Source organism: Rhinoderma darwinii, chromosome 2, assembly GCF_050947455.1.
Source record: "Rhinoderma darwinii isolate aRhiDar2 chromosome 2, aRhiDar2.hap1, whole genome shotgun sequence".
NCBI lineage: Eukaryota > Metazoa > Chordata > Amphibia > Anura > Rhinodermatidae > Rhinoderma > Rhinoderma darwinii.
Window position 1 is genome coordinate 127,994,604 of NC_134688.1, and position 26,766 is coordinate 128,021,369.

Here is a 26,766-nt window from a genome sequence, read left to right on the forward strand (position 1 = left end):
TAGGTTTAAGACGCTTGTCAGATAAACATGTGGAATCTGTGTATGTTTCTGTGAGGTGGAGATGTTCTAGGCGATCAGCTGAGATCAAGGTACAAATCCTGCTGAAAGAGTATCACCAAGTGCAAATGAAATGTACCCAGTAATCACACATCTTCTAGGTGCCCTGTCCATTGTAACAGAGAAGTTTTTCCTTATATAAAGGTGTTTGATGTCATTTAGGGGCCTGACATTATTGTATGTACTTAGAACAACGTTTATAGTGTATGCGGATGATGTTATCACCAGGTTAGTATTTATTTTAACAATTGACAAGAGTTGGGGGTCCCCAGCAAGTGCCAGTAAATATGAACTAAAAGACTTTTAACACGATGAACTTCATCACTGAGATGCGGCAGGCACAGCCTGAGCCAGTACAACGCGTTTATCATGAACTGACGTCAGTGTCACAATTCTAAGCGGCCGCCCAGACAAGTAACTTGCCAGAGGAAGAGTACAGATGCGGAGGGTTTGATAGTCACAATACAACTCCACTAATCCGCCTACGTGGGATCTCACCCCAGGCTCACAACATGAGGTGCTATGTACAGCCTGATGACGTAAACTAAAGGAGACGGTGTCGGACAGATGAGAAGGACCAAACCAAGTCCTGAGGACATCAGCAAAGTAAAGACCAAAGACCTGAGTGAATCCGTCAGCAGGATCAAGTGTTTTGATAAGTAAGTGACCAGGAGGGGGTAATAATAACTCCCCCACTGGACACCAACGTAGTCTGACTCCACAATTGTGTGGGTTACCCTGAGGGTGACAGTCAGTGAAGAGCAGAAGACAGGAGAAGAAGAAGACGATGGTGTACAGGACTGGCAATGAACTGATGGGACCCGAGACCTGAGGGTGATAGCATGAGATTGGTGATAGCATTATGTTATTAGCTGAGGCCCTATTGTTTATAATGTCTGAGGTTTATAATTATAATGTGTGTAAATATGCCACGGTGCTGCAAATTACAATCTGAGGAGTTTTATGTGAAGGTGTGAGGTGAAGGTCACTGTGCTGCCCATGACCTGTCATATCTGCAGGGGTAAAGTCCCATTAGGACAGTAAGTGACAGTGCGACAATTATTACTGTTAATAAAAATGTAGACCGGATTAATATATATATATATTACAACCAGCAACGGTTTGTAGATTATATCAAGACAACCATCCTGTATCCAGAGGAGAATAGGGAAAGTTAGGACCACTCCGACACCTTGGAAGTCCAGGTACAAAGGGGGATTACTCATCAGGAGTAGCTCGTCTCAAGCTGGTGAAGAAATCCAAAACCCCTACCCGCCTGGTTCGAGTGGTCAGTGGTAGGTTGCTAGGTAAGACTCGGGGATAGAGTAATAATATTTTTAGGGGGGACTGTCAGGGATCATTACTATGTATATTGTCTGAAAAATATTATCCTCACATATATGTATATACATTTCAGTTCTTTGTGTAATATACTGATATATATAACAAGTTCTTTGTTCATGTCGGACACACCTATGGAAGACACCGCCCCCTGGAATGCAAAGAGGAGTGTGCAGAAGAATGTATAGGAAAAGTTACAGCTGGGGAGCGAATAGAATTTAAGCAAGTCACACATCTATAGGGAGGGGCATGTGTCTTCTCTGTGTGTGTTTCTTTGTTCTGAATAAAGTTCAGTTCCTCCTGGCTGACATTGAAGCTGTACCTCAGACATTTGTGTGGTGTACTTCTCTCCAGGCATGCCTTCAGCTTTCAATTTACAGAGGTGGTTATTCGGTGTGAAATACGGACCTGACAACATCTGCGTTGTGGTATTCTGTTGTTCTGCTCTGTCAGAGGAGCACAACAAGGGAATATTGCACAACGGATACTGCCGGCGGCCGATGGAACCCATTGACTTCAATGGGTTCTGTCGGCTTTCCATTGGGGTGTCCATAATTTTACCGGAAAATGTAGTGCAGCATGCTGTGCTATTGTTTCAAGTAATCCCTGCCGGATCAGTGACGGATTCTTCTAACAGAACCTCCAACGCACATGTGAACAGTCCCTTATACACACAGTAGCTTGAGATGATTAGTTGCTCAGGGGCTCTTTATACACAGAGAATTATTTTTTTCTCATCATGGGGCTTGGTTTTACTGTATCTAAATAAAACATCTAACAGTTTGCTTGTTTATAAAAATTATTACTTTATAGATATATTTGAATCTTAGTTTAAAGGTAGTCAGCCCTGCAAAATATAAAAGACATGTTTCTTCAGTTAATTTACAGTGGGTATTCATTAAAGGTGCCTGGTGCAGAAAGAGCTAAGAGACCAAATTTTTCTTTCAATTGGAAGCGTATTAGATTTTTACACTTGTTACTCGCTAATAGAGAGGAGCAACTCATGCACGGGACTCTCTCCATTCTGTTGTATGGCCATTACCGAAACAGCCGAGCAAGCGCTGCTCAACTGTTTCCGTAACTCCCATAGAATAGAAGGGAGACAGGCGTGCTCATTGACTGTTCCCTCTTCACTAGTCCTGACCTGGACTATTCTTCTCTTAATGGTTCAAATTAAAGTCCCCAGACTTGTGAATTTATGTGCTCTGACAGACATTAAAGAGAAATCAAATGAATTGTCTCTTTTCAGAAAGAGGGAGGAAAATACCCTGGTGGCCGAAGCTTTTTTAATAAAGAAAGTCCAGGCTGGTCCACCTAGCTCAACCACATGATCCAGGGTGAATATTTGGTGCCACATGACCTGTGACACCTCACAGGGCGGCAAGAACTGCAAGGTTGTTCACAGGCTCTGATTCACTACATAGAAATTCACCACAAATATCCACGGTAAAGTATGGTGGGGATCCGACCACTAGGCATCCCACTTAGCTTAAGAATGAGGGCACCGGTCCACTTCCCCAGTTGAAAAAGTGGCTACTCCTGCATGGTCACTCTCGATTTAAGTGTAGGGCATATACAGAAAGAGCTGAGTGAATGTGCTCACCATTTACTTTTCTCCAGGGGCGTAACTAAAGGCTCATGGGCCCCGATGCAAAGGTTCTTCTTGGGCCCCCCCCCCCTCCCCCCAACTTCTCATGGCTGATGGCCCGCAGCCTTTAGCTGCATCGATGGGTCTCCTAAGTGATCCAACAATGCAGCACTAGCAGCCAGTGGCGTGATTAAGGACTTAAAACATCAGGGGGAATAGCCCCAATACTTATGTGCCCCCCCAAAAAAAATGTGTGCGTGTATGTATATGTGTGTGTGTGTGTGTGTGTACACATATATATATGTATATATATGTATATATATATATATATATGTGTGTGTGTGTGTGTGTATATATATATGTGTGTATATATATATATATATATATATATATAAATATAAATATGAGACAGCATATCTATAGCAATACGACCCTATAGCTATGGATAGGATTAGATATAGTGGCTCAGCAGACAGTATCACACATTATAGGATTAGATACAGTGGCTCAGCAGACAGTATCACACATAATAGGTTAGATATAGGGCCCAGCAGACTGTATCACACATGATAGGATTAGATACGGTGGGGCCAAGCAGACAGTATCACACATTATAGGATTAGATACAGTGGCTCAGCAGACAGTATCACATATGATAGGATTAGATATAGGGCCCAGCTCGCTGACATTGCAGCTCCAGCGGGGCCCTGTATCTAAGGCTCTATTCACATCACCGCTGCCCTTCCGTCTGAGGTTTCCATCGGGTTAACCCCTCAACGGAAAGGCAAACGGTAATGGTTTCCGTTTGTCACCGTTGAGAATGGGTTCCGTTGTTTTGGCGGAATCATTAGCGCAGTCGACAATGCAAAACAACAGAACCCTGCTACAGCGGTAACAAACGGAAACCTTTAGCAGCATTTCCGTCACCATTGAGATCAATGGTGAGGGAAACGGAAGCGGAGGTTTCAGTTTGCCTTGAACCCCTCAACGGAAGGGCGGGAGTGATGTGAACAGGCCCTTACTAATTTTTTTTACAGGTTCAGTTGTTGGACTACCTCGGATTCAAGGACTACTTAGATGACGGCTTTTTTATTCTCAATAAAATAAAAACAGTGGCCCTTCCCACCCTGGTAATACTAGGCTGCTGCGTTGTATCTGGCTGCTTATGAAAAATGGGGGGGACCCACATCATTTTTTTTTTATAAATAATTGGACAGCACGATGTGAGGTTCCCCCATTTTTATAACCAGCCAGACACAGCAGCAGGCTAGTATTATCAGAATGGGAAGGGCCACTGATTTTGGGCTTTCCCAGCCTAATAATGCCAGCCTGCGGCCGCCCCGATGCCCAACCATTACTACAGATGGTCGGGTACTGGATCGTACCCGGCTCTTCCTGGCACCTCTGGTGGCGGTGGGTACCAGGGTAATAATGTGGATTAGTGTTAGCCTCTTCATATCTAACATTAAGCCTCACCTTAGTAATGGGTGTTGTCAATCAGCCAGCAGCTATTACTAAGGTGGTATCACGGTTCTCACCTGGTTTATTTGTGGATCCTCTGCCTAAGACTGGGTTCACACGACCTATTTTCAGGCGTAATGGAGTCGTTTTATGCCTCGAATTACGCCTGAAAACACGGCTCCAATACGTCGGCAAACATCTGCCTATTCATTTCAATGGGTTTGCCGATGTACTGTGCCGACGACCTGTAATTTTACGCTTCGCTGTCAAAAGACGGCACGTAAAATAACAGCCTCGTCAAAGAAGTGCAGGACACTTCTTGGGACGTAATTAGAGCCGTTTTTTATTGAATCCAATGAAGAACAGCTCCAAATTATGTCCGTAATGGACGCCCCGCAAAACAGCAGTAAACAGCTCCGTAATTTCAGACATGAATGCAGTTATCGTGTGCACATACCCTAAAAGTTATGTTTTATGAAGAGTTCCCGCTCTGTGATACTATTTGTTTCTTTGAGGAACCCAAATATTAATTTAAGTGATCATATACCTTAACCCCTTCAGGACGCAGCCTATTTTGTCTTCAAGACACAGCCGATTTTTTCAAATCGGACATGTGTTACTTTATGTGGTAATAAAATGCTTTTATCTATCCAAGCGATTCTGAGATTGTTTTCTCGTGACATGTTGTACTTTATGTTAGTGAAAAAATGTGGTCGATAATTTTGGTATTTATTTCTGAAAAATTTAGAAAAAATTTGCAAAAATTAGCATTTTTCAAAATGGAAGCGTATGTGCTTGTAAAACAGATAGTAATACCACGCAAAATAGTTACTAGTTAACATTTCCCAAATGTCTACTTTAGGTTTGCATTGTTTTTTGAACGTTCTTTTATTTTTCTAGGATGTTACAAGACTTAGAACTTTAGCAGCAATTTCTCATATTTTAAAGAAAATTTCAAAAGGCCATTTTTTAAGGGACCAGTTCAGTTCTGAAGCGGCATTGAGAGCCTTATATATTACAAAATCCCCAGAAGTCACCCCATTTTGAAAACTGCACCCCTCAGGGTATTCAAATCAGCATTCACAAAGTGTTTTAACCCTTTAGGCGTTTCACAGGAAGTAGAGGTGAAATTTACAAATTGTATTTTTTTTTGGGCAAAATTCATTTCTAATACATTTTTTTTGTAACACAGAATGTTTTACCCGGGAAATGCAACTCAATATTTTATTGCCCAGATTCTGCAGTTTTTACAAATATCCCACATGTGGCCCTAGTGTACTAATGGACTGAAACACCGGCCTCAGAAGCAAAGGAGCACCCAGTGGATTTTGGGCCTCCTTTTTTTTAGAATATATTTAAGGCACCTTGTCAGGTTTGAAGAGGTCTTGTGGTGCCAAAAGAGGGGAAACAACCCAAAAGTGACCCCATTTTGGAAACTACACCTCTAAAGGAATTTATCTAGGAGTATAGTTAGCATTTTGAAAACACAGGTTTTTCGCTTAGGGTATGTGCACACGGTAGCAGGCTTTTACGTCTGAAAAGACAGACTGTTTTCAGGAGAAAACAGCTGCCTCGTTTCAGACGTAAATGCTCCTCCTCGCGTTTTGCGAGGCTTCTCTGACAGCCGTAAATTTTGAGCTGTGCTTCATTGAGTTCAATGAAGAACGGCTCAAATTACGTCTGAAAGAAGTGTCCTGCACTTCTTTTGACGAGGCTGTATTTTTATGCGTCGTTGTTTGACAGCTGTCAAACGACGACGCGTAAATGAAAGGTTGTCTGCACAGTACGTCGGCAAACCCATTCAAATGAATGGGCAGATGTTTGCCGACGTATTGTAGCCCTATTTTCAGACGTAAAACGAGGCATAATACGCCTCGTTTACGTCTGAAAATAGGTCGTGTGAACCCAGCCTAAATATATTGGAATTAGTCTGTAAAAATGAAAATCTACTGTTTTTCTGAAAAAACATAGAAATTTTTTATATTTACAAGGAATAACTAAAAAAATGCACCCCAACATTTGTAAAGCAATGTCTCCCAATTACGGCAATACCCCATATGTGGTAATAAACTGCTGATTGGACCCACAGCAGGGCTCCGAAGGGATGGAGCGCCATTTGGATTTTGGAGCACAGATTTTGCTGGAATGGTTTTCGGTGCCATGTCGCGTTTGCAACGCCCTGGAGGGACCAAAACAGTGGAAACCCCCAAATTGACCCCATTTTTTAAACACCCCTCAAGGAATTTTTCTAGGTGTATAGTGAGCATTTAGACCCCACGGGTCTTTTGCAGAATTTATCAGAATTAGGCCGCGAAATTGAATATCACAATTTTTTTCCACTAAAATGTTGAATCTTCTCATTTTTACAAGGGATAAAGGAGAAAAAAACAACCAATTTTTGTAAAGCAAATTCTCCCGAGTACGGAAATACCCCACATGGGGTTATACATTTTTTTTTCATTAGAAATGAATTAACCCTTTCAGGACTGATCCATTTTTTGCTTTGTTATTTTCGTTTTTCACTCCCCATGTTCTTAGAGCCATAAAGTTTTTCTTTTTCCATCAATAGAGTGGTGTGAGGGCTTATTTCTTGCGGGAGGAATTGTAGTTTCTATTGACACCATTTAAAGTGCCATAAAATTTACTGGGAAACTGAAAAAAAATTCTTGGCGGGCTGACAAAAATCTGATTCCACTTTTTGGGGCTTTTGTTTTTACAGGTTTCCCCGTCCAGTAAAAACGAAAACTTTACTTTATTCTGCGGCTCAATACAATTACGGTGATACCAAATTTATATAGTTTTTTTCATATTATACTACTTTTACCAAGAAAAATCTAATTGTTAAAATAAAAATTGTTTTGTTTCACCACATTCTGAGAGCCGTAACATTTTTATTTTAAGGTTGATTGAACGGTGGGAGGTCTTATTTTTTGAGGGACGAGCTGTAATTTTTATTGCCACCATTTTTTGTTACATAAAAAGTGATCCAAAAGTTGTATTTAATTTTTTTTTTAGAGCTAAAGTGACAAAATAAACTGTGATTTTGGCGGTTTCAATTATTTACGTTTTTTGTGGTGTTCACCGTGCGAGTTAAATAATGGTATAATGTAATAGTTCGGCCTTTTACGGACGTAGTGATACCAATTTTGTTTATTTTTTTACATTACTTTAGAAGAAAAATGGGAAAAGGTTTTTTTTTTTAACTTTAACATTTTTTATTTCTCACTACTAAAAACTTTAATTCTTCTACACATTTTATTAGTCCCCTTAGGGGACTTGAACCAGCAATCATTGGATCGCTGGTACAATATACTGCAATACTAATGTATTGAGGTATATTGTTATTTTTACAGGCTTCTGTAACCGCACGAGCGCTGTTCCTGTCCGTTAGTCCCGGGTGTCAGCTGTAAAACACAGCTGACACCCGCAGCGTATGGAGCGGGCTCAGCACGTGAGCCCACTCCATACATCAACCCCCGCACCATGACGTGCAATTAAGTCATAGTGCGCAAAGGGGTTAATGCACAGCGGATGGTGTGAATATTGCAATTTTTCCACTGGTATGCCATTTTAGTGCATAATATGTGCCCAGTTTGTGCCACTGAAGACAAATACCTCATAAAACGTTAAGCGGGTTCTCTCGGGTATGGCGATGCCATATATGTGGGCGCAAACTGCAGTTTGGGCACGCTGCAGGGCTCAGAAGGGAGGGACGCCATTTTGGTTTTGGAGCGCAGATTTTGCTTGGTAGTAGTTTGGGGTTTGCTGGTATTTCAGTTTATAATGTGGGGGCATACGTAATATGCGGAGTACATCAGGGCATAATAAAAGTGTATAATAATGTGGAAAAATAAATAATAATTCATAGATGTGTGGCCGGTGTCGCACTGATAAATGGTGCTAGATCTTATCCGCTTTTGAAACACAGCACATTTTGCATAGCCATATTCTGAGAGCCAGAACTTTTTTATTTTTTCACCACCGGAGCTGCGTGAGGGCTTATTTGTTGCGGGACAATCTGTAGTTTTCATTGATACCATTTTGGGGAACATGCAATTTTTTTGATCACTTTTTATTAAATTTTTTTGCAAGCCAGGTGACCAAAAACAAGCAATTCTGCCAATGTTTTTTCGTTTATTTTTTTCAGCGTTCTCCGTGTGCTATAAATGACAGTTTTACTTTATTTTGCGGGTCGGTACGATTAAGGCGATACCATATGTTTCTAGGTTTTTTTATGTTTTGCAGCGTTTGCGCAATAAAATCGCTTTTTTATAAAATAATTTATTTTCTGTGTCACCATATTCTGAGAGCCGTAATTTTTTTATTTTTTTAGTCAAAAAAGCTGTGTAAGGGCTTGTTTTTTGCGGGACGGGTTTTAGTTTTTATTGGTACTATTTTCGGGTACATGCGACTTTTTGATCACTTTTTATTCTTTGTTTAGGGAGCGGTGGTGACCAAATAATAGCGATTCTGGTGTCGTTTTTTATTGATTTTTTTTGGGGGTGTTCATCGTGCGGGAAAAATAACATTATAGTTTTATAGTTGGGGTCGTTACGAACGCGGTGATACCAAATATGTGTACTTTTTTTAATGTGTTCATTTTTTTCCTATAGTGAAAGTCTTATTATAGGAAAAAAAGCATTTTTTTTTGTTTATATAACTTATAACTTTTATTTTTACACTTTTTTTTAAAACATTTTTATAACTTTTTTGTTACTTTTTTTACTTGTCCCACTAGGGGATATTTAGACTTGCAGCTTTGATCGCTGCTAGAGTACATTACACTACCTACGTAGTGTAATGCATTCCAACTGTCATTGTGACGTGACAGTCACACTGACAGGAAGCCTCGGAGGACCGGCCGGAGGCTTCTCCTCTGAGTCTTCCATACATGGCAACCTGGAGGTCATTGTCTGGCCTCCGATTGCCACGAAAAGCATCGGCAGCCCCCACAATCACTACGTGAGGGCTGCCGATGTGCTTCAAACCCCTTAAATACGGCGAACGCAATCTGTCGCCGCATTTATGGGGTTAATTGTTGAAATCAGCGGCGATGGTCCGGCAATGTCAATATTTCTAGAAGAATGGTCAGGTGTACTAAGGCTGTGTTCACATCAGGGATTCCCTGTGATGCGATCCGAGGGGCATCCCCCTTCGCATTTTCCCCTTGAATGCTGCGGTCAGGTCAGCGGCGGAGATGAGAGGTTTCTCTGCTCTCTGCCATTAGAGCAGGGCTGCGGCTGTGTAATGCAACCATTGCCTCAATCCTGACAACAAGTGTGCGCGCGGTCAGCATGAGTCAATGCGGCCGCACTAATGAGTGGCGGCGCCGGCACTGAAGACAGAACATGGGGGTGTTTTGCAGTGTGCCCACCATGGTCTCTGTCTGCAGTGCTCATTAGTGCAGCGCCGGCCGCATCACCTTATGCTGACCGCACGCACACACTTGTTGTGAGGAGCGGGGCAATGGCATGTATTACATATGTATTACACAGCCACAGCCCCGCTCTGACTACATTCATGTATTACAATACTAAGCTGTGTGGCTTACACAGGTGAATTTGTGGTGTGTATTTCACTGTATCACAGCACAATATTTGAAGCAGTATCTCTCCTCTCACAAAACAACTACAATTTTTACTAACTATATGACAACGGTCACTGTAATCATATGATGACCAATTATAACGGTCCCTGATCAGTAAATATGCACATGCAGGCGTGCGCAATTTAGTTTTTTCGATGGCTGGGGGGAGAGGGTGTGTGTGTGGGGATGCGGGGGTCCGATCGGTGGCTGCGGGGGCCTAACATTACGTTTTTTTATCTCCCCTCACCAAACATTCATGGTGACAGGAGATAAAAAGCTTATTTTAACTTTTTACTATTACATAACGGTGATCGCCGGAACCGCAAACAATGGTCCCCAGTCAGAGCTCTAAGCCCTTAGCAACCTACGGTAGCTGAGAGCATGGATCTTTCCCACCTCCTGGCGGCACATATTTATTCTAATGCAGTGCCGTAAAAAGTCACTTGCATCAGAATAAAGCCTGTTAGTGGCCGCCGCGAAAATGCATATTAGTGGTCACTAACGGGTTAATAAGTCAACTTGTTAGTGTTTTTTTGTTCATTTATTCCACCTTTGTCGTTATATTCTGTTTAATAATTTAAATTGATGTGTCTGCATATGTTACAATATTAAAAAAATGGGGTGTCCTTCGTCTTTCACAATAAATAGGACAACTCCACACAAATCCCTAAAACCAAGTGAGTTTTCAGATGTAAGAACATCATACGGAGCTGTAATGACTGCCTTCTGTTGTTCGTCACCTTTTAACTTCCTATTCACAAATTTGGGAAGGAATAATAGACTTAACTGGATAATAGGCTGCACTGGATAATAGGCTGCACTGGATAATAGGCTGCACTGGATAATAGGCTGCACTGGATAATAGGCTGCACTGGATAATAGGCTGCGCTGGATAATAGGCTGCGCTGGATAATAGGCTGCACTGGATAATAGGCTGCACTGGATAATAGGCTGCACTGGATAATAGGCTGAACTGGATAGACCTATGTCTTTTTCAGCCTTACAAACTATGTTAGGGTATGTTCACACGCAAAATCAAAAACGGCTGAAAATGACAGAGCTGTTTTCAAGAGAAAAAAGCATTTGATTTTCAGCCGTTTTTGTAGCCAAAAGGTGTTTTTTTTTAAACCGTTTTTGTAGTGGTTTTTCCATTGTTACAATAAAAAACGGCTCAAGAAGTGACAAGCTCCTTCTTTTTACAGGAAGTCTTTTTACGAGCCATTCTTTTAAAACAGCGGCGTAAATAACGGCCCATCTGAACTAAAAGCCGTATTTCCCATTTAATTAAATGGGCAGATGTTTGTAGGTGTTTGTTTAGCTATCGTTTTTCCAGGTGTTTACGCCCCGAAAAACACACCTGAAAACTCTGTGTAAACATACCCTTACAATGTTACTATTACTATAACCAGGGAGGCAATAACCTAAATTACAACAACATAACTGAACATATATTAAGACAGATGACATTCTCAACCATAAGTATCTTCCTAGTGAGTTTTTATTTATGGGGAAAATTAATATTAATAGTTTTGGGTGGGTGGAAATCAATATAAAAGCCACGCAGCACATTAAAGTGCCATTTTCCTTAATAACAGAAAAATGATTTTCTAATTCTCTATTTTATATTCTAAGATTTCCCACATTTATATTTCAGTATCTCATGCCTTGTACAAATGCAGTCTGTGAAACTGTATCATACCATTCTGTTTGTTTGTATTGATTTACGCTTTTTGTGGTTTCCTGTTAACCTATGAACATGTTTATGGCTGGAGGTGAACCACAATTTCTTGCTTCTTCACTTACCCAAACTATAGGAAGCAGGATTAACATGTGATTGCATAAAATGTAAGCTTAGAAAAGAAGGAAGTGTGCCAACCTACATGTTTCACACATTAATATTATCAGAAACTCATAACTGCTCTATTGCATAAAGCTATACCCAATACAGAGGAAAGAGAGTAACAAACTCAAGTGCAAAACAATATCCTACTTCCTTTAAACCCGTTAAGGACACGTCCAAATTTTGCTTTTTCTTTCTCACATTCCAAGAGCCCTTACTTTTTTGTTTTTTTGTCGACATAGCTGTATGAGGGCTTGTTTTTTGCAGGACATATTGTATATATATTTAATAGGGCTCTTTAATATACCATGTAATGTACTGAGAAACTTGTGAAAAAAAAACTTGTAAAAATTATTTTGTGTGAAAACAAATTCAATTCCACCAGTCTTTTTTGTTTTGTTTTTTTTACGCCGTACACTCTGGGTAAAAATGACATATTAACTTTATTCTGCAAATCAGTATGATTACATACATACATTTTGGGGTACATATGACTTTTTGATCACCTTTTAATCCATTTTTTGTGTCATAAGGTAAGCAAAAAACAACAATTCTGGCATTGTGAATTTATTTTTCCCCACGGTGTTTATCATGCAGCTTAACCCGTTAGTGACCGCCCCATAGTCTTTTTACGTCTGTCACTAACGGGCCTTATTCCGATGCCATAGACTTTTTACGTCGCGGCATCGGAATAAGTAAACAGAGCAGGGAGCTGTCAAATCTCCCTGCTCTCACCTGCCAGAGGATAAGATCGCCGAGAGTCTGTGTCTCCCATGGCAGCCAGGGGCCTAATAAAGGCCCCCAGGTCTGCCTGTAATGAATGCCTGCTAGATCATGCCGGAGGCATGACCTAGCAGATGCCTGTCCGTTTTAAACGGACAGGCAGTAATACACTGCAATACAAAAGTATTGCAGTGTATTATAATAGCGATCGGAGAATCGCATATTAAAGTCCCCTAGTGGGACTAGTAAAAAAGTTTAAAAAAAAGTTTAATAAAGTTAATAAAAAAAATGTGAAAAAGAAATGAAAAACCCACTTTTTCCCCTTACAAACTGCTTTACTATTAAAAAACCAAAATAAAGTTAAAAAGTTACACATATTTGGTATCGCCGCGTCCGTAACAACCCCGACTATAAAGCTATTACATTACTTAACCCGCATGGTGAACGCCGTAAAAAATGAAATAAAAAACGACGGAAAAATTGCTGTTTTCTGTGAATCCGGACTTTAAAAAAATGTGATTAAAAAGTGATCAAAAAGTCGCAGCTACTCCAAAATGGTACCAATAAAAACTACAAGTCGTCCTGCAAAAAAAAAGCCCTCATACAACTGCATCGGCGGAACAATAAAAACGTTACGGCTCTTCAAATACGGAAACACCAAAACAAATAATTTTGAAAAAAAAGCGTTTTTACTGTGTAAAAAGTAGTAAAACATACAAAAACTATACAAATTTGGTATCGTTGCAATCGTAACAACCCGCGGAATAAACTTATTGTGTTATTTATACCACATGGTAAACGGCGTAGATTTAGGACGCAAAAAAGGGTGGCGAAATTTCAGATTTCAAAAAAAGTTAATAAAAGTTAATCAATAAATAATATGTACGTCAAAATGGTGCTATTAAAAAATACAACTTGTCCCGCAAAAAAACATGACCTTATACAGCTATGTCGACGCAAAAATAAAAAGGTTATAGCTCTTGGAATGCGACGATGGAAAAACTTTAAAAATAGCCTGGTCATTAAGGTCTAAAATAGGCTGGTCATTAAGGGGTTAAATGTGATATTTTAATAGTTCAGACTTTTGAGGATGCGGCAAATTCAATTATGTTTATTTTTTATTGTTTACATTATGGGAAAAAAGAAAAATTGTTTTTTTTAACTTTCACTTTTTTAAATGTTTGTATTTTTTTTAAAAAAGACTAAATATTTTTCTTTATTTCTTTTTTTATTTAGTCCCAGGTAACTACCATGCAATCTTTAGAATGCTCATGCAATGCAGTGTATTGCCTATTTCAGTCCTCTACTATTAAGTCCTACATGTTCAGACGTGGCAGAATTTTTCCGCTGCAAATGTTGGTGCAGATTTGGGGCAATTACGCAACGAATCTGCACCAACATTTGCATATTTGACAGGTAGTTCAGACGTTGCAGATATCACAGCGGACTTGCCACAGATTTCAGTTTTTGCATTGCAAAGGCTGAAATCCGCAGTGAAATTGCGATTCTTCTCCGTAATGGAATGAGCAAGCTGCGGAGGGTAAATTCTGCACCGCAGCCTAATTTCCGCACAGTTATTTTCTGCAACGTCTCAACTAACTTTCCTAAAAATGTATAGAAAGAAATTTAAAAAACGGCTGCTGCAGAATTAATGTGCCCTTAAGCCCTGCCTCTGGCAAGGCTTAATAATGGGACATAAAAGGCAGACCCGGATATCCCACATGCCTTACACCTTCTCTAAAAAGGGCAATATATGACAAAAAAAGAGCATTTGAAAAATACAAATCTGAGGGTACAGCTGTAGTCTTTGGTAATTATAAAGAGCTTAATAAAATCTGTAAAAAGGTAATAAAATCAGCAAAAATACAAAATGAAAGGCAGGTGGCCAATGATAGTAAAACAAATCCCCAAAAATTCTTCAAGTATGTAAATGCAAAAAAGCCAAGGTCTGAACATGTAGGACCCCTAAATAGTGGTAATGGGGAGATTGTCACAGGGGATCAAGAGAAGGAGGAGTTACTAAATGGGTTCTTTAGCTCTGTATATACAACAGAAGTAAGAGCAGCTGATGTAGCCGGTGCCAGTGCTGTTAATACCTCAACTAATATAGTTAAATGGCTGAATGTAGATATGGTGCAAGCTAAGTTAAATAAAATAAATGTACACAAGGCCCCGGGACCAGATGGGTTACACCCTAGAATTCTTAAAGAGCTTAGTTCAGTTATTTCTGTCCCCCTCCTTATAATATTTAGAGATTCTCTAGTGACTGGAATAGTGCCAAGGGACTGGCGCAGGGCAAATGTGGTGCCTATTTTCAAAACGGGCTCTAGGTCTTCCCCGGGCAATTATCGTACAGTAAGCTTAACATCCAGCCTGGGGAAAATGTTTGAGGGGCTATTGAGGGACTATATACAGGATTATGTGACAAAAAATAGTATTATAAGTGACAGCCAGCACTGTTTTACTAAGGACAGAAGTTGTCAAACCAACTTGATTTGTTTTTATGAAGAGGTGAGCAGAAGCCTAGACAGAGGGGCCGCTGTGGATATAGTGTTTTTGGACTTTGCAAAGGCATTTGATACTGTCCCTCATAGACGTCTAATGGGTAAATGAAGGACTATAGGTTTAGAAAGTATAGTTTGTAATTGGATTGAGAATTGGCTCAAGAACCCTATCCAGAGTGTTGTGGTCAATGATTCCTACTCTGAATGGTCCCCAGTTATAAGTGATGTACCCTAGGGTTCCGTGCTGGGACCACTATTATTCAACTTATTTATTAATGATATAGAGAATGGGATTAATAGCATTATTTCTATTTTTGCAGATGTCACCAAGCTATGTAGTAATGTTCAGTATATGGAAGATGTTCGTAAATTGCAAGCTGATTTAAACACTAAGTGTTTGGACATCCACTTGGCAAATGAAGTTTAATGTTGATAAATGTAAAGTTATGCATCATATGTCCTAGGGGGAGCTACACTGGGGGAGTCACTTGTTGAGAAGGATCTGGGTGTACTTGTAAATCATAAACTAAATAACAGCATGCAATGTCAATCAGCTGCTTCAAAGGCCAGCAAGATATTGTCGTGTATTAAAAGAGGCATGGACTCACAGGACAGGGATGTAATATTACCACTTTACAAAGCATTAGTGAGGCCTCATCTAGAATATGCAGTACAGTTCTGGGCTCCAGTTCATAGAAAGGATGCCCTGGAGTTGAAATACATACAAGAAGAGCGACAAAGCTAATAAGAGTGTAAAGGATCTGCCAGGCACAGCTTCGGGGTTAACTCCCATAGGTAATCAGTCGGCACCTGAGTCTATGTCTCTGAGACTGACTCCAGCTTCCACCACTCAGGCTGGCAGGCTTAGGAGTGGGAGAGCCTATCGCAGCCTGGCCAGACTCAGCTAGCTCCCGCCCTCGGTCGATTTATACCTGCCTTTCCTGTTCCTCCTTTGCTTGTGATTCTTCTCGTGTGGTTTCCTGGCCTTGCTACAGCTTCTGACTATTTGATCCTGCTCCATACTGACCCTGGCTTACTGACTACTCTCCTGCTCTGCGTTTGGTACCTCGTACACTCCTGGTTTGACTCGGCTCGTTCACCTCTCTTATTGCTCACGGTGTTGCCGTGGGCAACTGCCCCATTTCCCTTCGCTTTGTGTACCCTTGTCTGTTTGTCTCGTGCACTTACTGAGCGTAGGGACCGCCGCCCAGTTGTACCCCGTCGCCTAGGGCGGGTCGTTGCAAGTAGGCAGGGACAGAGTGGCGGGTAGATTAGGGCTCACTTGTTCGTTTCCCTACCCCTATCATTACAAAGGGGCAATGAGAATCTAAGATATGAGGAAAGATTAAAAGAATTAAACCTATTTAGCCTTGAAAAGAGACGACTAAGGGGGGACATGATTAACTTATATAAATATATTAATGGCATATACAAAAAATATGGTGAAATCCTGTTCCATGTAAAACCCCCTCAAAAAACAAAGGGGGCACTCCCTCCATCTGGATAAAAAAAGGTTCAACCTGCAGAGACGACAAGCCTTCTTTACTGTGAGAACTGTGAATCTATGGAATAGTCTACTGCAGGAGCTGGTCACAGCAGGGACAGTAGATGGCTTTAAAAAAGGGTTAGATAATTTCCTAGAACAAAAAAATATTAGCTCCTATGTGTAGAAATTTTTCCCTTCCCTTTTCCCATCAATGGTTGAACTTGATGGACATGTCTTTTTTCAACCGTACTAACTATGTAATTATGTAAACTTTACTGGGTTTATCACTCTACATTCCAGTCCAAGTGTAGGGGTGTATCTATTTTATTTAGGAACTCATTCCCCATCAATGTTACAAATTCATTTATAGATCCTCAAGGTCGATTCATTATATTGTTGGGCACAATGAATGGGGTAACCGTATGTGTAGTTAATTATTATGCTCCTAATGATTCTCCTATCCCGTTTTTCCTCTCCATATGTGAACAGCTCCTGGTATTAGACTACACTAAACTCATCTGGTGTGGCGACTTTAATTTCACGATAACGCCTTCTATTGATTCCACCTCAGTGGCAGCGGACAATCGCACACGTCCACAAACACAGGCAATACATGATATTTTTAACACGCTTACATTGGTAGATACCTGTGGAGGGAACATAATCCTATGGTTCGGGGATATACATATTATTCACCTTCTCACAGACATCATTATAGACTTGATTGGATACTTACAAATGCTGTTTCTACACGGGACATGTTATATTCGAGACATATACTTTGTGTTTGGTCAGACCATGACATGGTATTAACAGTTTTTGATGATACTAATAAGTCACATCCGCAGACTACATGGCGTTTAAATGAATCACTTCTGACTAGACCGGAAATAGTCACTAATATTACTAAATCCCTTGAGGGTTATTTCCATGATAATTCCACTTCGGAAGTTTCATCCAACATTGTTTGGTTAGCTCACAAACCTGTAATTTCGAGGGTCGGTTATTTCTTTGGCCTCTAGATTGAAAAGAGATCGTACCAAAGCACAAAAAGATCTAGAATATAAACTGGTGAAATTGGATATTGCATATTCCAGGTACCCTTCCCGATATTTGTATAAAGCCCTGAATGACACCAAAACCGTGTTGGACTCGGTACTAACTCACACGGCAGAAAAGGCCTTGTCATGGACACAAGCCACGTTTTATAAATTGGCCAACAAACCTGACAAAATGCTTGCCCGACGATTGCGGGATAAACAAACTATTAATCATATTCACTCCTTACAAATTAGGTCAAGGATCAATACCTCTAACCCGGAGCAGATTTATGATAAAATGATGGAATTTTACTCCAATCTATACTCCTCCCCTGATCCTGTACCAGAATCGGAATATGTGTCGTTTTTCAGTGAGTTAAGACTCCCTAGTATAACTGTTTTAGATAGAGAAGGACTGAATGCAGATATCACGAAGGACGAGTTGTCGGATGCTATCAAATGTCTTAAATTGGGGAAAGACCCGGGACCAGATGGCTTTTCGGCTAAATACTATAAGAAATTTGCCCTGCAACTGCTACCCTATCTATTGCCATTCCTTAATACCGTCATGTCTGGTAAATGCCTGGTCCCGGAAATTTCTCTCGGCACAGATTACAACAATCCCAAAGCCTCATAAAGACCCTACCAATCCAGCTAATTATCGTCCAATTTCCCTGTTAAATTTAGACTTTAAACTTTTTACTTCTATTTTAGCGTCCCGACTACATAAATTGCTCCCTAGTTTGGTGGATAGGGATCAAGCTGGTTTTATACCAGGTAGACAGGCAGCGGATAACGTTCGAAAAATCTTGAATGTGATCCACTATGCGAGAAGAACCACTAATCCCATCATAGTGCTCGCCCTTGATATAGAAAAAGAGTTTGATAGTCTAGCTTGGCCTTATCTCCTACAAACTTTGACTAACATGGGCATCAGGGGTCCTTTCCTTTCCACGGTCACTGCCCTCTATTCTTCCCCTACCGCTACTCTAAAAATTCCTTCTCGCCATCCTAGACCTATTAAAATATTTTGGGGAACACAGCATGGGTGGCCTCTCTCTCCTGCCTTGTTTGCGTTAGCAGTGGAGCCTTTAGCTATAGCTATAAGGAACAATGTTAATATTTTGGGAATGGAAATCGGCGGGAAACAATATAAGTTAAATCTTTTTGCTGTTGACTTGTTGCTGACTCTTACTAAACCCTTACTCTCATTACCTAATCTAACTAACATGCATCATATGTCCTAGGGGGAGCTACACTGGCGGATTCACTTGTTGAGAAGGATCTGGGTGTACTTGTAAATCATAAACTCAATAACAGCATGCAGTGTCAATCAGCTGCTTCAAAGGCCAGCAGGATATTGTCGTGTATTAAAAGAGGCATGGACTCGCGGGACAGGGATGTAATATTACCTCTTTACAAAGCATTAGTGAGGCCTCATCTAGAATATGCAGTTCAGTTCTGGGCTCCAGTTCATAGAAAGGATGCCCTGGAGTTGGAAAAAATACAAAGAAAAGCAACGAAGCTAATTAGGGGCATGGAGAATTTAAGTTATGAGGAAAGATTAAAAGAATTAAACCTATTTAGCCTTGAAAAAAGACGACTAAGGGGGGACATGATTAACTTATATAAATATATTAATGGCACATACAAAAAATATGGTGAAATCCTGTTCCTTGTAAAACCCCCTCAAAAAACAAGGGGGCACTCCCTCCGTCTGGAGAAAAAAAGGTTCAACCTGCAGATGCGACAAGCCTTCTTTACCGTGAGACCTGTGAATCTATGGAATAGCCTACCGCAGGAGCTGGTCACAGCAAGGACAGTAGATGGCTTTAAAAAAGGGTTAGATAATTTCCTAGAACAAAAAAGTATTAACTCCTATGTGTAGAAATTTTTCCTTCCCTTTTCCTGTCCCTTGGTTGAACTTGATGGACATGTGTCTTTTTTCAACCGTACTAACTATGTAACTATGCAACTATGTAACTAGCCTTTTAGATCAGTTTGGTCGCATATCAGGGCTGAAAATAAATCGCACTAAGTCGGAAATAATGTTTTGCAATATATCTGATGGGACCCAAAAATGAGTGAATCTGAACTTTGGAATTAAACATTGTGCGACTTATATTACTTACCTAGGGATTAAGTTAACAATGTCCTTGCAATCCCTATATAAGGTCAACTGCCCACCAATGTTGTCTTCCCTTAAGAGAGACCTAGAAAAATGGGACTCACCGTTTCTGTCATGGATTGGCCGCATACATTGTGTCAAAATGGTCACTTTACCGAGATTGTTGTATTTATTTAGAACACTACCTATCCCAGTTCCTAAATAGAAATATTGACTGTCTTCAAAAATCAATCTTTAGGTTTATATGGCGTTATAAACGTCCACGTATCTCACGGTCTGTCATGTATCTACACAAAACGAAGGGCGGATTCTCTGTGCCTCATTTATTTAAGTATTATCAGGCTGCTAGACTCTCTCAATTGGTTAGTGTCATGTCGGGTGCCCTAGCACCTCTCTGGACTAGTCTTGAAGCCCATTTAGTTTCCCCCCTGACGTGGCCCACGTTTATTTGGACCTCTGCTCTGTATCCTAGCAGTTTCAGACAGGTATCTCCATTTTCCTACTTTGACCTGGTGTTACGGCGGAGCGTTAGGTTTAAGTTTGCTTTACAGGGTAGGCATTCCCTACTGATGCCTATATTTTGTAATCCTGAATTTCCCCCAGCTTTAAACACAGACTCCTTTGGATGGTGGTTAGACAATAAACTGCTCATCATGAGAGACTTTATCATTAATGGCAAATTGATGACTCCTAATTATTTCAATATTAAGTTTCACCCGCCATCTACTGAACTTTTCCGCGCTCAGCAGATTTTGCATTTTTTTAGAACAATCACATCCGCCTCCCCTAAGTTAGACTTAGCACCTATGAAATCCCTATGTCTTTTTAGAGATAACTTACCAGGATCATTGTCTTTTCTTTATTCTACTTTAAATTGTCCACCTATGGGAGGCATGTTGCCGTTCATGCTCAGGTGGGAGGAAGAGCTGGGTATATCACTTGATCGTGAGCAATGGAGTTTAATTTGCACGTCTGTTAGTAGGGGGAGTTTGCAAGTCACCCTGATGGAGACCTCTCTAAAATTGTTGCATAGAGTATACATGGTACCGACCAGAATACACACCATGTACCCTGATATTCCTGACACATGCTTTAGAGGGTGTGTGGACCCCAGCACTTATCTGCACACGTGGTGGACTTGTCAAAAAGCCAAATGCTTTTGGAGATCAATTATGACACTTGCTAATTCAGTGATGAACATTCACATAGAGCTAACCCCTGAGGTTTGCTTACTAGGGATGAAACCAGACGGTCTTTCTTACCCTTCCTTTAAATTGCTTCAACTCTTTATGATGTCAGCTCGTATACATATTGCTCAAAATTGGAGAAAGCCATCACTTTCAATTACAGCAGTAAAAAATCGCATGAATAAAATTTTAGTTTACGAAAAACTTAATGCCGTTAGACAAGATACTGTAGTACAATTTGATAAGATTTGGTCCCCATGGCTGCGAACTATGGCAGTCCTAAACCTTTCTTATTATTTGGCAATGTGATTGGCTCTATGTGTGGTGGAGGAGTGCTCTGGTCCCTATCCTTATTCTTTGCTTTGCCTATTATCAGGAATTTATGGTTTGGTCTACCCCAAGGCTGTTTCTATACCCGCTAATGTGACTTGCTGAGTTTTCAGACATGGTTCTTTTTTGTGTTTCCTGCTTGCTTCTTACTCCACGGACACCATGTTCATAATGTTTAATTTGATCTTGTTCCTTTAAATAATATACCCTGCTGGATATAGTTCATTTGACTTCCTGCATGAAGTCCTGACTTATTATTTGTAAACTACTTATTGTATATCCGAATTGTGTTGAAATTCAATAAATTACTTTGAAACTAAAATGAATACCATAATTGGTGGATCTCCAGTATTTTTCCCCTTGGAGTTTGATAATCATATGATTGTACTGGGCTCTTTTACTTCTATTTTTACAAAATGTAGTTTGAACCAGGACCTGCCTTAGGGGTGTGCAAAGCATCAGCTTCCCTTGCTGAAGGGAACGCTACAAATTGTCTAGCACATAAGGCTTGCCGCCATCATGGTGTGTATAGCACTGTTTTAAGATTACTTTATGTATGGAGTTATAGGATGCTACTTGGGATCAGGAGGGAATTTTTCATTTTTCTGAAAGATTGGTTAATGTCTTATGTGTAATTTTTATATTTCTTTATTTATTATTATTTATTTTTTATTTTTTTTATGGTTTTTTTAAACCTTCCTCTGGATCAATAGGGGTAAAACAAAGTTCTATAATTTATCCCATCCCTTCCCTTTCTCTTATCCCTTGGTTGAACTATTGTCAATCAGCGGCTGGAGTGTAGGAGGTGCGGCAGCTCATGAATACTCCGGACTCTTCCTCACATTGCTCGCATCAAGTTGCAATTATTAAACCGTAAGTCCTCTAAAATCACAACACATTCACACATAAGTGACAGACCGCTGAAATCATCACGTCAGTCACTACTTTATTCTGCCCTGAGAGAAGGCAGCACAAAGTCGCTGAAATGTTCCTTTTAACCTTTATAATATTTATAGATATCACAGATTTTTAGTGCCAAATATACTTAATAAATATATTTACACATCTTTTAATCCCTAATGGCAGATTTAAGGTCCTGCATGTACTATTTACTAGTTGCCATATCAATCCATTTACAATATTACTTTATTTTTTTTTATTTATTTTTTTCCAGTAAACCATTTTTATTTTAAATATATAACTGTGTCTTATATTTTTTCGGGTTGATCAAATGAGTTTTACATCATTTTAAATTGCAGAAATGTTTCAATTGCTAGAGTGACAGGGTGTTGTCTACTTCCTTTTTTACTATAACATCTCAGGGGAAATGCTTTTGTGTCATATTGTAATAACATATTGTAATAACTTCATTGTAACAATTAAAGTCTGCATCCCACCTTTAAGAAAAGATAGTATAAGTATAATATTTTATATGGAAAAGTGTGTGTTTAAATATTTTAGCACAAAGCACAGCTCATAATTCTCAAATAATAGCTAGGGATTAAAATAACACATCAGCAGAACTAAGAAAGGGATAATACATGTGCTGAGGATGGTTGTCAATTCTCTTCCTGCACATAACAGTCAGGGCAATAGCATTCATCTAAGGGACTTAGTCATTACATGTGCCGCCATATGGTGCCTCTATGCCTTAAAGTAGTCACTCCTAGAAGCAGTGCTACATGATACAGCATCCATGCCATCTCCGTTATTGAATGCACATGGAAGTACAGTATGGGTCCCTAGCAGTCTATAGCTGCTGAATAATCTGTAGAAGACATGGATCTGTAATACAGCAGTATGCATCAGCTCTTATACTGTAAAAATAACTTTTAAGAGGTGTTGGGTTAATTGCAGCCATATAGTGAAATTACACAGTGTGCTTCCACACAATAATTTCCAGAAAAGATAGTAAACTATGGCTCTGTTCACACCCAATTTTCCTGTACAGTTGGGAGTACATATATCTGGAAATTAAAAACAAAGTATCAAGTACAGTAGTTTATCCATACATTTCTATTGAGCAGACTTATGCCAAAAGAGTGTCCTTTTGTCTGACAGGTTTACATTTGGATTCCTATTTTGACAGTACTAAAAAGTACAGGCTGAAAGGAAACCTCAAAAAGATATGCTTTAACGCCTTACCAACTGCCTGCTGTCTTTTGACAGTGGGTGGTGCAGGTCTTCAGTCTACAGCGACGTCTTTTGGCGTCGCTGTAGAAGAGGCTGATGAGCGCTCCTGTGATCGTCTAAGCAGTAGCTGTAACTTACTGCTCCTGAAGTTAGAGCAGCCTACTGAATACAGCTGGAGTTGGAAATAACTCAAACCCTAAGGGCACATTCACACGTGGCGGAATTTCACTTAAATTCCGCTGCGGACACTCCGCAGCGTTAATCCGCAGCGGTGCCGTTTGTCCATTGACTTACACTTTAATTTACCAGTGTTCGTTTAGACGAGGCGTAAAATTCCGCTGCGGAGCATAGGCTGCGGAGCGGAATTTGGTGTCCGCAGCATGCTCTGTCTGTTGCGGAGCAGTGGCGGACTCATGGCGGAATTTCTCCATTGACTTCAATGGAGAGTCAAAATTCCGCAATGAAGTCCGCAGATCTTATGTGTGCTGCGGAGCGTATTCGTTTTACTACCATGACATTTCTTCATTCTGGCTGGACCTATGTATTTCTAGGTCTACAGCCAGACTGAGGAAGTCAATGGGGCTCCCGTAATGACGGGAGCGTTGCTAGGAGACGTCTGTAAATAGTCACTGTCCAGGGTGCTGAAAGAGTTAAGCGATCGGCAGTAACTGTTTCTGCACCCGGGACAGTGACTACCGATCTCAATATACATGTATCTGTAAAAAAATAGATAAGTTCATACTTACCGAGAACTCCCTGCGTCTGTCTCCAGTCCGGCCTCCCAGGATGACGTTTCAGTGTAAGTGACGGCTGCAGCCAATCACAGGCCAAGCACAGGCTGCAGCGGTCACATGGACTGGCGCGTCATCCAGGGAGGTCGGGCTGGATGCCGAAAGAGGGACGCGTCACCAAGACAACGGCCGGTAAGTATGAAAATCGTTTACTTTCACTAGGGAAAGTGCTGTCCCTTCTCTCTATCCTGCACTGATAGGGAGAAGGGAAGCACTTTTCCCGCAGTCCGCAGCAGCTAGTCCGCATCAATTTACTGCACATTTTGTGCAGATCCGCAGCAGAATCTGCAACGCAGATTCTGTGCGGCATTGATGCGGACAGTTGCGGAGGAAATCCGCCACGTGTGGTCATGCCCTAACTGTTTAACCCTTTGATTGCTGCAGTCCGTGACTATGGCATGATCAAAGGGGACTCCCATCTTTGATCGAGTCACTGGAACTGGAAAACCGATGACGCGATTGCAGACTGAGAAACTTTCTGCAGTGAGTCCTGGGGACCTAGAAAGGACCCCAGGGCTGTCTGTTCAGTATGCCCTAACAGTAGCCTGTGTCATAGTGACACAGTATAATGTATTAGCATTCAGGAGTATGCTAATACATTATAAGTAAAAAATAAAGTTGTAAATAAAGTTTATCCCTTCATGGGATTCAAAAAATGTAAAAAAAAATAAATATATGTATAGGTTTTCTTTTCAATATTTAACATAAAATGTATTTTATTGCCCACACATTAAATAAAAATAAAAACCTACACATAAAAGGGATGTCTGTGACTATAATAACCTGAAGAATTAATTTAACAGGTTATTCAGTGTGAAATGTATATGGGATAAACAAAAAAATAATATTTATTCTAAAATCGCTTTTTCCTATATTCATGCCCAAAAAATATTTTTTTGTACCCCCAATCTGGGCAGGAGAAAAATACCATTTCTTCCACATAAGACAAGGTCTCACACAGCCACGTCAATGAAAGTAGAGAGGCAAAATCCAAAACATTTAGCTGGTCATTAAGGCCTTTTCAGGCCTGATCATCAAGGGGTTAAAGTATATATATTTTATAATGGAAGTCAGACATAAATTAACCCAAACACATGGTTGTAGATTTGCATTTGCTTACACATTTATTGTTTGAATTAATCTGAAGAAAAAAAGAACTTCCCCTTGCAAATGTCTGTGAAGTAAAGTTGCACAATGACTGAGATCCCAGATGACTTTCTCTATCTGCACCAGGCATATACAAGGGACATCACTAATAAACCAATGAAGGTGACATATTCCAGAACAGAATATGTGTCTTAGTTAAGCTGGAGAAGAGATATTTTGCATACTTTTTCCCAGGGATCATTGCCCTAGCAACTTCGTACCAGTTGGATTGCCGCAAGCAGAATCAGTACCTTCTAAGGCCCCATGCACACGACTGTGTTTTTTCCCTCCCGTAAATACTGGCGTGAATATGGGTCATTTGTCACCCGTATTTACGAACTCGTGCCCGCAAATACGGGTCCGTTGTCACCCGTATTCTACCCGTATTTACGGACCCGTTTTCTCTGCTATATTGCACTGCACTAATCGGCAGCCCCTTCTCTCTATCCAGCTCTGATTGCCAGTCTCTTGTCTCTAACAGTGCTGGATAGAGACAGAGTAGTGGCAGCTCTTTCGGGCAGAGTTTCCGCAGCGATAGAAAGAAAAAGAAGTTCATATGTACCCCGGCCGTTGTCTTGGTGACGCATCCCTCTTTTGACATCTAGTCCGACCTCCCTGGATGACGCGGCAGTCCATGTGGCCGCTGCAGCCTGTGATTGTCTGCAGTGGTCACATGGGATGAAACGTCATGTCAGGAGGAAGAAGCAAGGAGTACTGGGTAAGAATTATTAATAACTTTTTTTTGTTGCGGGTTTTTGAAGGAAACATTAGAAATCTATATTGTGAGTGCCACGCATGGTACTCACTGTCCAGCGGTAGTCACTGTCCAGGGTGCTGAAATAGTTACTGCCGATCAGTGCAGACCCTTCTCTATATCCAGCACTGATCGTTTAACTCTTTCAGCACCCTCGACAGTGATTATCCCCTGATGTCGCCTAGCAACGCTCCCGTAATTACGGGTGCCCACACGTAGCCACCCGTAATTACGGGAGCCCCATAGACTTCTATGGGCCTGTCTGTGCCATAATTAGGGCCTGAAATAGAACATGTTCTACATTTTTCAACGGCCCAGGCACCTTCCCGTAAGCAATCGGGAAGGTACCCGTGGCCAATAGAAGTCTATGGGCCCGTAATTACGGCCCGTATTTACGGGCGTTTTTACGGTCGTCTGCATGGGGCCATAGAGCTGCTTCAAAGGCATCTCAGTCAGCCTATCAAAATCCTACTCTGTATTAATGAGAAGCAACAACGCCAAACAGTGATGTCTATAGATGGGTGTCTCTGATCGTGTTTCAAGGCTCTAAAAAAGGTTAGACATTGACTTACAGAGTGGCGCTTGAGAGGCAGTTTTCTAGGGGAGAGCTATTTTGCATACTTTTTCCCAGGGAGCAATGCTCTTAAAGAGAATCAGTACCTTCCAAGAG